Below are 14,359 nucleotides of genomic sequence, written 5' to 3'. Positions count from 1 at the left end.
GGTGGTCAGTCTATCACAGAGTTAACACAGAGAGACAGACAGCCACTCACGCCTACATCCAATTTAGAACTGCTAGAATTGCCAATTAACAATTGTTTGGACTGTGGGAGAAAGCCGGAGTACCTGGAGAACCCACACAAGCACGGGCAGACTCCACACTGACCAGCGGTTTAAAACCAGGGCCTTCTCATCCAACAATCCTAACTAATGCGCCCTTGAATTATAATTTTAATTTCGTTTGAATATATGTTTTGTTTTAGAGTCATTCAGCTTCATAAGCATCACTTCATTTGATCCCCTGAGTTTGAAAACCAGAAGGCAGGAGTGTTTTTTTCGTCTTCATTGTTATTTCTTCCACATTCGCTTCTCTTCATTAGCTCCCTATTTAATCCAGAATCCCATTTAAAATGTTTCTGTTCACGTCCAAAGTCTTCAATAATTATCTTAAAGACCTCATAGTACCGCATCACCCTGACACAGCATCTCACTCTCAGACGTCTGGTTAACTTGTGCTTCTGAGGATATTTAAAAGTAGAATGGGAAGCAGAGCCTTCAGCTTCCAGATCTTTGAATCAGCTCCCAGATTGGATTTGGGAGACAGATACCCTCTCTACTTTTAAGATTAAGCTTAAAACTTAACACTTTTCTTTGTGATAAAACTAATAGTTAGATCTGGATCAGGTGACCCTGAACCTTCCCTTAGTTGTACTGCAATAGGTCTAGGCTGCCTGGCGCTTCCCATGATGCAATGAGTGTTTCTTCTTCACACACCTGTTTTCACTCAATATGTGTTTATACACCAGACTGCATTTAATCATTAGTTATTATCGCTCACTGAAACTCTTCCATAGTGTGTCTTTTGTCCTGTCTTCCTCTCCTCACCTTCACCTGGTTGTGGCAGATGGCCGCCCCTCCCTGAGCCTGGTTCTGCTGGAGGTTTCTTCCTGTTAAACGGGAGTTTTTTTTCCCACTGTCTCCAAGTGCTTGCTCATACAGTGTTGTTTGATTGTTGATTTCTCTGTACTATTGTAGGGTCTTTACCTTACAATATTAGGCAGTTGTTATTTGGCGCTATATAAATAAAACTGAATTGAATTTACTGAATTATTCAGGGAACATGGGATAACATCCAAACCTGTATACTCCTGGTGTCTTCAGTCTTTTGCAAACAGGCCTGTGAACACTGCACCTTGCCCCACATGCCTCGCGTCTCCTTCATGTTACAGGCTTAATTTATCTCACTCCTGTGATAACGAAGAAGACGTACACGAGGAGAAATGGAGGCCTCAGGAGGGCTGTGTTCTTTGTGCATTTCACAATTAACATTCATAAGTGACACTAAGGATTTGAAGTAACTTAGTGCGATTAGATGGAATTAGTTCTAGATGGTTGACGGTGCAAAGTGTTGGTAAATAAGGGATGTTTCAAAGGACTTTTCAAAGTGCATTACTTCAATAAGATGCTTTAGTTAAGATGCACAGAGTGGACCTGCTCTTGGACGTGAAACTATAAGTGAGAAGCCCTTTGGAAAAGTGTCCTGATGTTTGTAAGATCAGACAAAATGAGGATGATAGGTTACTTTATGTGCCATGTGAACAGTCAATTAAGAATCCGGCCAGAGAGGATCACCTGATAAGTCCTGAGAAACCTTCACGCACAGTTCATGGCACATACACTTGCTCACAAACTGAGTACACACACATTAGCGCACATGTATCCATTAAAAAAAGTTTGCATAATATCAGATGTACTCTCGCTCTTCAGGGTCAGTGCATCGTCTTTTCAGAACCTCTTCTGTCGAGGAGATTAAAGGCCCTGAGAATTACCACCACAATGTGGTCGTGTGATTATTTCCAGGCCAGGTCTCGACTGGGGAGCTACTTTTGGAGTTAATGATCAGAAGGGAAGTGGTGGAAGATAAAGACAGAGGCAGAGCAACCCCTCGAAACCTATCAGCATTCATCTTGGGGACGATTTGCTCTCACATTTTCCCAGGTGAGAGCTCAGCAGAGGGAATAGCCATCAATACAGAGCCTCCTGTATTTCCCAGGAGATTTGGAGGAAATTATGTCCATGATATGGTTATTTTACCCAGATGGAAGGATTTTCTCTATCTTGCAATTTGTAATTAGCAGCAGATTAGGTGTGCTCCTTAAATAGAGGCACATTCCTATAATGAACTGGGAGTTGACATGCATGATAATGCATTCTGTGCACAGTCACACCCTTCTCTCTCTGGGCCCTGCACACCTGGAATCCCCTTATTCTGTCAATCTGTTCAGCAATTAGAGTGAGCCCTCCCTGCCACCTTGGCAGGAGTGATGGGAAGTGGCTTTTCCAGGGAAACGTGTACTCGTGTGTTAAGCTGCTTATGTGTGGTTGCATGTGCAGAAGTATGGTCACATACAGGGTTGAAGATTCTATTTTATTCCCATAGAAGTTAAAGTAGAAATCTAACACCTTGATTCTCTAATTAAACCTTTCTCATGCTCAGTGTTACTTCTAGTTTTTTAAATCACACTCTTACCAGCAGAGATAAGCTTACTGAGTAAGTATACACCGCATCTCCCTGCTCCTCTTCAGTTTTCTCATGCTCCTTATCCCTATATCACCAAGCTACTGAGCCTCAAAGCCATGCTAAAAACAGGCCACACACGCTCCCATCCTCCTTCTCTTTTGTCACCATTTCTGAATCATTTCATCTCCAGCTCATTCTGCTTCACAGTCACATGTGTGCTTTGTTCGCATCTGTCAGGCTCTTGGGTGCTGATTGTTCAGCGATGACGTACAGGTGGTTGTTATTGTGAGGCTGCTTTGACCACTTTGCAGCTGTGTGCCTTTCCTGCAGTTTATGTTGTTTTAATCAGGAATAAACCAACAGAACAACATCAGGGTGAGTTATCTACCTCAATTCAGTTCAGTTTTATATATATAGCGATTCAACAGTGACTCGATGTTTTGTGTTAAGACACTCCAATATCAGAAGGTGGCAACAGTGGTGAGGAAAAAACTTTCTTCTTACTGAGGTCTCTCACGTGACATCATGTGCATAGTGCTTGAGACTTATCTGCTATACTGGACATGATATAACCACCACTTATGGAGAATTCCCACCTGGTTCCTTGAGTTTGTTGGTTTTCACTGGGTGAAGTCAGTTACAAAGAAGGTGCAGGGGGTTATTGATCAATCTATAGGTCTGTGTCACTGGAGTTTAGCAAACACTGCCATCAACCCCCAGTAACTACTCACAACTGGTAAGGTAATACTCTCCTCATGGCAGGTGGTTGCCAGATGGGCACAGACTAGTCGCTAGTTGTCTTAATCACTTGATCCTACGCTGTCACAATGATTGTCCAAACAAGTTAATGTCACATGTTTAATAGTCATGTGACTGCAAAACCCCAATAAGTAGAAACCTCTACCAGAACTAGGTTCAATGACTGGCAGCCATTTCCCACAACAAGTGGAGCAGTGGAAAGAGGATAAAAAGCAAGATGAAGGAAAAGGACAAAACAAACCGTGGGAGTAGACAAAAGTTAACTGATGCAGCAGTGGCAATAGTGAAAAGAGGGTACTGGAGAAGAAGTGCTCAGTGCATCATGGGAAATGCCCCAGCAGCCTGAGTCTACAGCAGATTAACAAAAGGATGGTAAAGAGTCATTTAATCCAGCCCTAGCTACAGGCTTTATCAAAAAGGAAAGTTTTAAGTGTAGTCATGAAACTAGAGAGAAGCTATTCAGCACTGAAAACTGGAATTAAGCATTTAGCTGGCAAAGGAAATAAAATCAACAAGTGACGTTTTAAGTTCAAATTAAATTATGAACAGAACACGCTGTTATAGGGTAAATTCTGCAGGCCAGTTTAGCTGTTTTCAGTCTTTATCCCATTAATTTAGCTTCTTTTTTTAATCACAGCCTAATTTTTAACAAGGTTAAGCAAAACTGTGGTACAAGCAGGTCAGTGATGCTCAAAATATATTTTTCAACGGCTTCTTGGTAATTTCTAAAAAAAAAAGCAACTAAATGTGATGCACATGTTTGTTTAAATTTGGACTCAAATCTGCTGTCAGAAATTAGTTGTACAGCAACTCTATTTTACTAATAGAGTTGAATCTTCTCATCAAGCAGATTCTTCCTCAAAGTGCACAGCTGACTTTTACTTGTTCATCTCCATAAAGTCGGCTTCCTCTCCTTCCTGTTGCCCGAGGCCTCGTCCGTTCCTCATACCAACTCTCCCTTTCTCCCCCACCACTGCTCCCTTCTTTCATTCTGCTGTTCCCCACCACTCTAACCGACTCACGCTCACCCAGCTGCAGGCCCCTGCTGCCTGTTAGTCCTGTGAAACTTATTAATTAAATCTGCCGATTGAAAGACCCCCGTGGGAACAATGTTTAATCGATGCGCACAAATAGATGACTTTCATTCCACACAATTGCTCCCCTTTTCTGCCCTTATCTAAATCGGGAGATTTAAAGATTATCTGATATGTAGCAGAGGTTTACTCTAACAGCTGTCATCTCTCTCCCAATGGCAGACTGATGTCACTGGCAAGTGACAAGACTCAGAATATGCAAATTGCACTAAACCTGTGCCTAACCATGTACAAAGGAAGTCAAATATTCATGCATTAAATTTGGCATGAACACATGTGCATTCACATGCTAAGTGGACTCAGTGGTAAGATAGAGGGGTGCAAGGCCCGTCTACAGCTGCAGGCAGTATCCCCGATTCGCCCAGCTGTTCTTTTGCCCCTGCGGCTAATTCTGTGTCTGACCTCCACATCTCCAGCAACAGCAACCCAGCCCAGCTGCCTCAAACATCAGCAACAACACAAAAAATGCAAAGTCACGGGGGAAAACACTGGCATGAATCACCACAGCTGCAGCAATTTCTCTTAAAATAGCCAACCAACAAGCTTTAGTGTGCCGCTTCATAAAAATGCGTTTTACATAGGTCATCGTTTTATCCTTAGATTTTAGTCGGGTTGAAGGCAGCCATCAGTGATAGCAGGTGACAAGTGATAGTCAGTGTCATGCCATTTTCAGGCAGCGATGTTTGGCGTGACATGAAGAGGTCATATGCAGGATACCCTTGAGGAAGACTTCAGATGAGACTCTTTAAAAACAAAGCTTTACTTGTCCCCATAAAAAATGTTCTGGCTAAAGTTTTCCACTTTGATGCCTGGTCACGAGCAGAGCCGAGCACAAAGAGCTCATTTGGCCATTTCTATATTTATTTCCTTTTAACAAGCCACAGCAAAATTAGTCCAACAGCTATGTCTGTTATTTCTTACTCCCACTCAATCTGACCTCATTTTTGTGATTTATCTTTCAGTTTTGACTGGTTTCCCTTTTTCGCTAAACTTTTTCTTTTATTTCTAACATTTTGTTTTTTGCGATAAGCTGAAAATTATTATTTGCAGCTTATTGGCATTTTGTAAACTACAAATTACAAACTGAAGTGTGGGCAGGAAATTTAATGGAAGTCTTAACTTTTGGCAAAATAAAAACCACAAATGTCACAAAGGGGAAATATCACGCGGATTATCTACTTCATAGATTTCCTCTGGGTATCATAAACATCCAAACTAAATTTAAAGCAATCCATCCAACAGTTTTTAAGACATTCACGACTGGGTCAACGTATTAAAGGCATTGCCATTAGTGTGGCTTTGAGTAGGTATACCTCTTCAATTGCTTCTTAACCAGTCAGCCAACCACACAAAAAAAGAGAGTACATTAAACCTTGAAGGAGATAAGCTACAGCAGAAGACCACACTGCACTCAGAAAAATAAAGGTGCCAACTGAAACCAAAAGTGGTTCTTTAGACTGATGCCATAGAAGAACCTTTTTTGGTGCCACAAAGAACCTTTCAAACAATGGTTCTTTGAAGAACCATTTCTTTCAGTGGTTCATTGAAGAACCTTTAAAGGTGCCCCAAAGAACCATCAAGAAATGGTTCTTTGGGGCACCTTTAATGGTTTTTCAAAGAACCTTTTTAAAAATGGTTCTTTAAAGAACCATTTTAAAGAACCTTTTTTGAGTGGTTCTTTAAAAAACCATTTTAAATCTTTCAAAATAAAATGCATCATAAATTGAATTTGAGTAGGGTAAAATAAATACGAGCACAGCATAGACATATATTAATGGTTTATTGTCATTTTGTAGTTACCAAAAGACAAAAAGGCATTTTAGCCCTCAGCACAACATCACTACTAATACATGTCACATATTAGTGTTTTAAACAGTAATAATTAAATATATTTGCTATACTATAAATAAATATATATAAATACTATAGCTACAGATAACACAACAAATAATACATGTATTGTTTAATTAATAAAACATCAGAAAGTGATAAAACACATTAGAAATAGCAATAGCTTCATAACAGACCAATAAATCAACACATTTTCATCAGCAGATGTTTGCATGTTCAGTAAAAATATTTCAACAAGTTTATGATTAAAATGATCAATGAACTTTAGCATTACACCATGTAATGTACTTTTCATGTTGTACTCATGGTCCTTTGTTAGTCCAGTTAAGGACAATGTCTCTGACGTATGTTTCATATCAAACATATGTCATATCAAAACAAGCCCACACCTGCAGTTGTTTCAGTTTTTCACTGGTGTTTCCTGTCAGCTGGTCAACCTCTCAGGCGGACATCCATATCAGCCAACCAAACGACAAGCTCCTCCCTTTGTGCTTCAAATCCCTCCCACTCTGAGACAAGGAGCTGAAAGAGAGAGAAAAGAGTCAATTATAAAGAAGAGAGAAAAGTGAAACCCTCCTCAGAAGGTCTGACTCGCATACCTGCAGTTGACCTGTGATGGACTCCAGTTTGGCGTTCACGTCATCCCTCGCCGATGCCAGCAGCCGAGTCTGCAGGGTGCCCTGGAAGAGCTGAGTTAATGTTCGACTCCTCCTGGTCAGGCTCTCCAGCTGGATGAGCCGAGGTCTCCCCTCTCGCCGCTGCCTCTGAACACAGAAACACAAATTGCATCCGAAGCAGGAGGTGCAGATTTTTTGCTATTCTTTTCTAAATCCAGGCTAGATCACTTTTTTGGCCAGTGGACGACTGTTGTCTTGCAGAAAGTCAAATCAAACATATGCGATACACAATCAATTCACAAGAACACATTATAAAAAATAAGTCCAGTTCTTGCCTGATTTCAAATGAATTCTGCATCAAAACAGGGTGACAGAAGTAAAACGAGTGCACAAAGCCTCACTTTGTACAAGCCTGCTATTACAGTTCTCCTCTATGCAGACGACTTTCCTGTTTTCAAGGCACAACTTGGATCTGCTGTACGAATCTTATGGATACACACTAAATGAAACAATAGTGTGCATGACTCCAGATTCTGATCCCTCATCCTAATATGGTCCCAACATAGCAACAGCAATAAAGCAGATGCTGAGGCTAAAAAAATACAAAGTCCATAAACCAATGGCTGACATGGGTTTTATCATAAGGGTGATAAATATACAGATTTCAGTCTGTCTTAGAGATTTGATGTTCATTTACCTGCAGATGCACTATACGTGCCTGCTCTATGGTTTTTCACAACATTTTGCACATCACTATTTAATACAGGAAGTACGTGAACTAAAACAAGTCATCTTTCTTTGTGAGAGGACCATATTAATGAAACAAACCTCAATGACATCATAGGGATCCCTAAAGATGCTCCTGCTGCTTCTCTTCCTCCTCATCCTAAGCTTCCTTCTCCTTGTCCTCGCCTTCCATCCAATTTTAATTCAACCTAATTGTGTTTCTGCCCCTCCTCTTCCTCATTTTGTTGGAGCTGTGAACACAATTAATGTGAATCTGGATTAATTTGTGCAAACAAGAAAAATCTACAGCTTTTTGGTCAGAGGTGCTCTTGTGATTTAAGCCGGGTAGAGTAGATTTATGTGTTGATGCTACCTGCTTCAGCTCTGGCTGCTGAGTGATATTTACACCCTGGCTGGATTACAAACTTTAACCATGTGCTGAACTTTGGCCCAGCGTTGATACCTCTTGTTAGTATAACGACCTCTTCTTAGCTTGTATGTATGATGGTGGATAAATGAAATATACAAAAAAAATGAACTATATTACAAAAGAACATCTATCTTGGAAACATCAAATGACCGGAGCATAACTTGTCAGCTAGTCCGAAACTAAGTTATGCAGGAACAGTCAAAGACACACCTTCTCATGTCACATTTCTATATAATTAGATTAGACAATAAAGAGTTATCTAATCTAATTATTCATTCAAAACACTTATGCATAGCTGTATTTTATACAGCTCATACAGAATTCAAAGTACAGGTTCATGTGAGTATTTAATGTACGGTGTTCCAGATCAACTGGCGTTTAGATCAACTGGCGTTGGTCGAACAGATGTGTGGCAGTCTTGCGTTTCAGGAGCTCCTACCGACAAACCAGCAAAAAAAACGCCAAATGTGTCATCTGTGACACTTGTGAGGTTATCTCAAACACACTCCGTCAGTCTTGATGCTGTTGAACAACAAAATGTTTAAAAATGTGGCGAGTTTACCTGGTGATATCCTCATGCGCGACGCGATCGCGAAAACAGCAAACAAGTAACACCACGCCGTTGTTGTTCACAGGACAGCAAGAGTAAACGATCGGGAGACCCTTGTCGTCGTTATCGTTCCACTCGCACGGTTTATTTCACCGAATTCAGCGTTTTTGCTCCACAACTAAAGCGAGCAGTTTGCTCTGTGCACTAACATGGACTCGAGTCAACCAGCGCCACCTCTGGCCAAGTGCCACAGCCTACAGCCAGATCAACCTGTGACACACATCTGCACCACGTTTGAATTCGTGTCATGCACATTTGCACCTTTCAATTGTGTGTTTGTGCGTCATGCAAACAAACCTTTGAAATGAATGAAATGATATCATGTATTTAATATCAGCCTACATTTGTACAAAATGCCAAATGACATACACATAAGAATCACCATCCTGATATCAATACTTTTGCCCATACGAAAAATGTCGTGAACACACTAATATTTCACCAGTGTTGTAACATCACATGTCGTTAGCGTAGTCTGTCTGTGTCTTCCCTCTGCAAACAAACATGTTAGAGTTGGTTGTGATATACAGTCTGCATAAGTGTGGTCAATCTAATAAACATTTGTAAGGAGATGGCAGTTACTGTGAATGTACAGCAGGTGATTAGTAATAAACAGCCAGACAATGACTCTGACAATCTCATTCAATCTTGCAGATTGCACCTTCTGTGGAAAGTGGTACCACACAGTGTGTGTGGACTTCCCCTGTGCAGAAGGCGACTACAAATGTTGTGGGTGCTAAATAAACAGAAAAAAGTGATCCCTGTTGTCTTTGCTTACTGATTGTTTTCAGTGTTGACAATCCACATTGCTGGCATTGCATCTTTCAACATGTTTGTGGGCAGATTTGGATGTACCAGGGGTAAGTGCAGCCACTCAGCCTCTACTCACTGTGATCATAGCAGCAGGTGCAGATGTGTCACAAGTTAATCTAGTAGTGGGCTATGGTCATGTGTTAGTGGTGGGAACAGTCATATCCACTCACTCTCACTGGCTGTTTATTACTAATCACTGTGTAACTGCTGTGGATTCACAGTAACTGCCGTCTCCTTACAAATCTTCATTAGATTAACCACACTTATACAGACTGTATATAACTCCAGCCATGTTGATGAATTGCCTATATTGGCTGGAAATATTCATTTTCAGGGAAAAGACACAGACAGACTATGCTAGCGACATGTGATGTTACAACACTAATGAAATATTGATGTGTCATATTTGTCCAAGGCGTATTTCATTGTTATGGAAAAAGAGAATATTAAAATCATGATGACCAATTGGAGTGGTGATTTCTATGACTTTGTGTATATAATTTGGAATTTTGTACAAATGTAGGCCAATAAGGAATATATGATATCATTTCATTCTTTTCAAAGGTTTATTTGCATGACGCACAAACACACAATTGAAAGGTACAAATGTGCATGACACGAATTCAAACGTGGTGCAGATGTGTGTCACAGGTTGATCTGGCTGTAGGCTGTGGCACTTGGCCAGAGGTGGCGCTGGTTGACTCGACTCCATGTTGGTGCACAGAGCAAACTGCTCGCTTTAGTTGTGAAGCAAAAACGCTGAATTCGGTGAAATAAACCGTGCGAGTGGAACGATAACGACGACAAGGGTCTCCCGATCGTTTACTCTTGCTGTCCTGTGAACAACAACGGCGTGGTGTTACTTGTTTGCTGTTTTCGCGATCGCGTCGCGCATGAGGATATCACCAGGTAAACTCGCCACATTTTTAAACATTTTGTTGTTCAACAGCATCAAGACTGACGGAGTGTGTTTGAGATAACCTCACAAGTGTCACAGATGACACATTTGGTGTTTTTTTGCTGGTTTGTCGGTAGGAGCTCCTGAAACGCAAGACTGCCACACATCTGTTCGACCAACGCCAGTTGATCTAAACGCCAGTTGATCTGGAACAACGGCTCAGATCTACAGAATTTCAGAGTTTCTAGAGCAGACACAGAGCTCACGTCACAACAGGCTTCAGGCGCCATTTTAGTGACTTTAACAATATATTACATTTTAATTTCGGTCTAGCTGACATTAGGTTATGTACGCAGCACGCAATTGAACCACATATTTTAGAAGCCAAAGGTTCAAATTAGCTGGGAGCACCTTCACTTAATTATAACAGTGGTTTTGTTAGGAAAACAGTTGGATACTAAATTGCGCTGACGTCAACGGCTAACGTATCTAGCTAATCGCTACTGTTAGCACAACATTAACAGCAAGCTACAATGACGAGTAACAAAAACAAAACAGTAATAAGGTTTTAATGAAAATGTTTTACCTTTTCTAACAGTCCCAGAATCCACAGCTTCAAAGTCCAGCAGGTACTGAAGACTGTTATCCGTTTCGCTGTCACCGTCCGTGAGTTTTTTTTCCCGAAAGGTCAAGGCCCGCCGCTCGCACACTCTGTCTGCGCATGCGCATCCCAACGACTGACCCCCTCCGTCCGCTCCCGGAAGGTTATAGTATGACGTCTTCTGACGTCACTCTCTCTCCCTGTCATTTATTTGACTCGAAACACATATTAACAAATTGCTCAGTGATGAACAACTACTCAGATCATTTACCTAAGCAGTGTGCTTTGTCAAAACGAAGTGTGTGTTCATTACACTGACATTCTGTTCTGCAATTGTTATTTACTTGTATTTTATAATTTGACTTTACATACTGCTGGGTGGTTTGTAAAGTTTACAATAACTAGTATTATCATTATACTATATTTTCAAAAATATATAATAATCTCAAAAGTAATGCCTTGGAGTAGAAAATAGTAATGCTTTATTAAAATTTAAAACTAAAGTACAGTACTTGAATGTGTGTATTGTGTCTACTGTTTACAAATATTTCTAACTTTTATTTGAATATTCAGTTTCCTACCATCTTCTCTTAAAGGGTAATTGCCAGGTATCCCGCCCTCCCCCTTTGCACACACATGCACACAAAGAAAACACACAGTATAATTCACAGCCTCATTATAGTGAATAAATATTTATGCTATTTACACCATCAAACTTAGATTGCTAAGGATGAAGAACCTTTTGTTCTTTAAAGAACCATTTGCAATAGCTGAAGAACCATCCACAAAATAAAAAGGTTCTTTGACGTATGATGGTTCTTTAAAGAACCATGAAGACATCTGAAGAACCATTTAAGAACCATAATTTTTCTGAGTGTGGGTGTCGCTTCTATCAGCTAAGACCAGGAAACTGAGGCTACACTTTATAAGACATAAGATTGGTAAAACTTTTCTGGTCTGAGGAATCTAAATTTCTGCTGGAAGCTTCAGATGGTTGAGTCAATATTTGATATAAAGAGCATGAAAGGATGGATCCATCCTGCCTCGTATTAACAGTTCATCCCAGTGGTGGCAATGTAATGGTGTAGGGGATACAACATGGAGTATTGTTGCTGACCACATCCAAACTTATATGACCACAGTTTATCCATCTTCAGATGGCTGCTTCTAGCAGGAAAACAGCTCATCTCACAAAGATCAAAACATCTCAAACTATTGCGTGTTTGTTTGATTTTCTTGAACATTACTCAAATGGGGTCCACAGTCACCGAACCTCAATCCAAAAGAGCAGCTCTTTGTGGTGAAACAGGAGATTCCCATCACACAAAGGAAGAGATGCTTCTCCTACACCTTTTAAAAGTTTTTATAGGAACTGACCCACTGATGTGGAAAGGATAATAGAAAGCTGTATGGGGTGATTTATCACCCCAGAAATATATGTATGGTTTTAAATTTAATAGACTTTAATTTATTGCAGTTTTACACTTTTCAGAACTACACTAATGTTTTACAGTGAACTTTGACTAATAGACCTAGAAGAATGATTGCTGCAGAAGCCTCAGGCAGACATACTTAAAGCCCAAAGTGATGATGAAAATGGCTCAAACTGCAGATATGAGCTGGTATGTCTACTTTTGCATAAAATTATTAAAAACCAGGTCTGATAAATTCAAACATTAAAAATGTTCCTGCATAACATATGCTGATGTTATACATGTCCCCACTCGTCTTTAGTCTCTAAAATAGATAGTTTGGGTCGTTTGGGGGTTAATTAGTAATTGTCCTGTTTGTTAAACTGCATTGAAAATGTGGCATTGCAAATGCACACTGGAATAAAAATAAAAATTAAATAAACAGTATTATTCTGAATAAACACCTGTGTTATGACAGCAACACTGTCTAAAGCCATCAGGGATCTATCGACTAAATAATAATATTCTGCCCCTGTTATTCATCTTTGTTAAGTATTTTGCTCTAAATTACGAATTATAGATGCAAATTAAAACACATACACACAAATTCTTTTCTTTTTAATTGTCAGAAAAAAATTAATTTTCTGCCAATTATTTCAGGGTTCAGGCAGTTCTCTGGGTGTATTGGCTGTGCAAAGCATTTCAGAGACAACTACAACAGCTAACCTTTCAAAAACCCAGATTATTTTTCAGTGACCTCAAAAGCCCAGAGAGTAAATTTAACAAAGCTACAGCAACAGCACAAAAACCACCTCACTGGTGTAATGATTCGTGAAGCAGGTGGGGTACTGCTGATTGGACACGGGCACCCTGCAGCCCCATCTTATGCATTTCAAATGACTTTGGCTGCATAGATGTGCAAATTTGTTTAAAAAGTCACTGTCCTAGTGTAGACTGGTGCACTTTTATCTGCTCTACTGATTGCAACGCTGGGCTCATTTCTCTGCTAAGTGTTTAGTGGGGGATGAGTAGCTGAGACGTGCTTTAGATTTGTGGTGTGGAGATGTGGAGATGTGGACTACAGCCAAGATTTGTGTGGACGCGTTGCCGTCTGACAGGCTTTTCATCAACAACATCGCAACAGTGGACTAATGCCAGAGTTTGGAGTGTACGGACTCCATCATTCACAGACTCACACACTCACACACACTGGAGCAATGAGGCAAAGCATTCTGCTCACAGATCATGTGCGCCCAAGACAAGTTTAGGACTGGGGTGAAGGAGATGACATCTGACAGAGGTTCTATTGGCTGAACACATCTCATCCACGACTGAGCCACCAGGACATCTATCTCTTGATTCAATCAAGACACAAGGAAATTGCCTTCAAACTCAATGCATGTCAGTGTATCTGTCACTGAAGTAGCATCAATCACACGGCTCATTTGTGAGCCAAAAAATCCAGAACTTCCTGAAAAATGTCTTCAATACAAGTCACACAAAAGGTTTGGCTTTAGAAAGGTTATTTTTCGAAGATTTATCTTGGGGAGAAGGCTGATTTTTGTATTTAGTCGTTTACCTGAAATCTCAGCTGAAGCTGTAGATGTACTAGTATTTTGTATATCATCTACAGACAGTATAAAACAAATGGATGTAGCTTCTGGATTAGAAAAATGAAATCAGTGCAAAATACCTAAAAACCTGCATTCTATCTGAAGGCCACCAGATGGCGATAGATGTGGTTGCAAAACAACTTCCAGTCCTATAGAAGAGTTTATCTGATATCTCCGTATATATGTTGTTCCTGCATTATTATAAAATTTTTCTTTATTAATTTATACAATATAATAAATATACTATCAAGCTAGGTTAGATGTTAGCCAAATTTATGTCACACATGTTAGTTTGTTAGTGATCATTTTTAGCCATTAGCCAATGAAATGGAGCCCTATAGTCTGTGAGAAAACAGGTTTGTTCCTGATGTTCATAAACACTTTCCTGCTGAGTTTAAGGGTTCACTCATTTTGGGT

Source organism: Astatotilapia calliptera, chromosome 9 (genome assembly GCF_900246225.1).
Source record: "Astatotilapia calliptera chromosome 9, fAstCal1.2, whole genome shotgun sequence".
In the NCBI taxonomy this organism is placed as follows: Eukaryota; Metazoa; Chordata; class Actinopteri; order Cichliformes; family Cichlidae; genus Astatotilapia; species Astatotilapia calliptera.
Note: the sequence above shows the minus strand (reverse complement) of the source record.